Source organism: Adiantum capillus-veneris, chromosome 28 (assembly GCF_014529385.1).
Source record: "Adiantum capillus-veneris isolate H3 chromosome 28, ASM1452938v2, whole genome shotgun sequence".
In the NCBI taxonomy this organism is placed as follows: domain Eukaryota; kingdom Viridiplantae; phylum Streptophyta; class Polypodiopsida; order Polypodiales; family Pteridaceae; genus Adiantum; species Adiantum capillus-veneris.
In genome coordinates, this window is record NC_140958.1 from 22,634,983 (window position 1) to 22,637,432 (window position 2,450).

The 2,450-nt window shown below is 46.1% G+C and overlaps 1 pseudogene across 1 annotated transcript; it reads left to right on the forward strand.

Moving 5' to 3' along the window:
- Positions 1–325: 325 nt before the first annotated feature.
- Positions 326–2,182, forward strand: LOC147420170 (protein trichome birefringence-like 20; annotated as a pseudogene). Its single transcript, XR_015187015.1, has 3 exons — positions 326–785; positions 896–1,173; positions 1,242–2,182. The product of XR_015187015.1 is annotated as a protein trichome birefringence-like 20 (transcript).
- The last annotated feature ends 268 nt before the right edge of the window (positions 2,183–2,450 follow it).

A 2,450-nucleotide genomic window follows, 5' to 3' on the forward strand; every position in this document is an offset into this window, starting at 1 on the left:
GCGCATCTAGTGATTCCTGCTTGTAGTTCCCCACCGTGGATGGGGCTTCATTGAAGACCCTGTGTTACTTAGTCCTGAGGGGAAGGGGGTCCCTGGAACAGAACAAGTGTGGGTCTACACATCCAATGGCTTTCGACGATGTGGGAAAAGACAAATTTGTTTTTCATTCTATCGCCTGTAAGGACCTAGTGAGGGTTGAGATTTATCGACCTCGTGAGACACAGCTCTTAGCTTGGATTTTGGGAATCCAACCAATCAAACGCCTTTAGATGCAAGAGGGATAGTCCCTTTGGAACTCTTAAGGGTTTTAGATAACAAACACATGGAAAGAACGAGCGCTTTTCAGTGTCTCTCTGTGCAGCACCTACACGCCCAAATTCTCTATCGAGCGATGGGCTCCTGGGCGAAAGAGGCTTTTCTGTACCTCGGTGCAGCGCCTCCCCCATCCCTCTTCCTGAATGCCCCGGCACATGTATCCAGGGCAACACATTCCTGTGAGTTTTGAGTAAAGCCCTCATGACCACCACTCACAGACATGCATTGTTGGCGCATACGGATAATGGGCGCCCACCAAAACCCCCAAGAAAGTCTGTCATTTTGTGGGTACTCGCATGCCCGTTGCTGACTCTATTTCTCGTTTTTCCGCTCATCTTCTCTTCCTATTCTTCGATCAATTCACTTGCAGAGGAGCGCTCTCAAAGGCTTCCGGCCAGCATCTCTCCTTCTACCAGTGCCCCCCCCGCCTCCTGAGTCAGACGATACGAAGCTTGTTGATTTCTCTGGCGGTATGTACTACATTATGCATCTTCTGAGGTTTTTGATGTATATGCACAACTGGCTCTTGCAAAGGAGGAATTTTTGTGATCTGAAGCTGTAGTTAGAACTGGTATTCCAGGAGATTGCAACATATGGAGAGGCAACTGGATTCGAAACCCTGTTGGGCCAGCTTACACAAACACAACATGCCAGTTTATCCAGGAAAATCAGGATTGCATGAAGCTTGGAAGACCAGATCTTGGCTTTTTGTACTGGCGATGGAAACCTCACGATTGTGAGCTCCCCTTATTTGATGCAAGGGCCTTCCTCAGGATTGTTGCAGGAAAGATGTGGGCTTTCATTGGGGACTCCATCGCTCGAAACAATTATCAGTCTGTTTTGTGCCATCTTGCCCAGGTGATTGTCTTGAGATCTTTGTTGTAGCACACGGGACGAATTGAACTTTAGCTGTTGTTTCACTGCAGATTGAGAATCCAGAGTGTGATGAATGGAAATCATATTGCTACTTCAGATCTTACAATTTTACAATTCTTATTGCATGGGCTCCCTTCTTGGTCAAAGGATTCGAGCGAGCTGAAGGCTTTACACAGTACATTGCGAAGCTTCACTTGGATGAGCCTGATGAGAGATGGGCATCAACGTTGCATAAGTACGACTACATTGTTTTGTCAGCTGGGCGCTGGTTCATGAGGGACTCTCTGTATTTTGTACAAAATGAGCTGATGGGCTGCCATAATTGCCCGATGTTGAATGCTACAAACGTGGGTTGGCCCTATGCGTACAGAGTGGCATTAAGGGCTAGCTTCGACTTTCTGATTGCGGCAAAGTACAAGGGGGTGGTATTCTTCAGGACTATCTCTCCCGATCACTGGCAAAATGGTGCTTGGGATCAGGGCGGCGAATGCCCACAAACAGCTCCATTCAAGAGCAAGTCATATACTGTAGATGGGCTGTCCCGGTTCATGTACAACATGCAGCTAGAAGAGTTCAACAAGACCGTGCAGAGAAGCTCAGAGTATTCATTCAAGCTCAAGATTGTGGATACATTATTTTCGGCATTGCTACGGCCTGACGCGCATCCTGGCCCATATGGCCATTTTCATTCAAATGTAAAGAATGATTGTCTGCATTGGTGTCTTCCAGGGGCTGTGGATACATGGAGTGCAATGCTTCTGCATGTGCTCAAGCATCTCTAGTTGTGCCTTCCGCATGTATGTAAGCTTCTCAGCGGGACATGTAGCGGATGCTAGCCTCGGGACATTTTCCTCTTTACCCATTCACTTGAACAAGCACAAATTTTTTGTCTGCAGCTTGTTGGAAGCTACAAAATTTGTTATCTTGTAGTAAATACTGAGGAGATTTCTTTTTCCCGGTGCTGCTAATAATGTGAGCATTGTTCGCCGTGTGTGCACTCTTTGAGAAAACCCCATTAGCTGAGCTCGCAGTAAGTCGCTTCTTTGATCCAAAGGCTAAGCTTGAAAATTGATTAGGGGTAAATTTATGTTGTGGGCTGACCTATTAGAAGCTAATGTCTTTTGGTTTTTAGCCTTTCAGGTTAAATAGGCTGATTTATTAAAATTGAATGCTCTTTTGAGGTATGATTGAAATGTAAAAATAGATGCCATTGGGTATGGAACCTGCGTCTTTACGCACCCACACATACACTAGGTTAT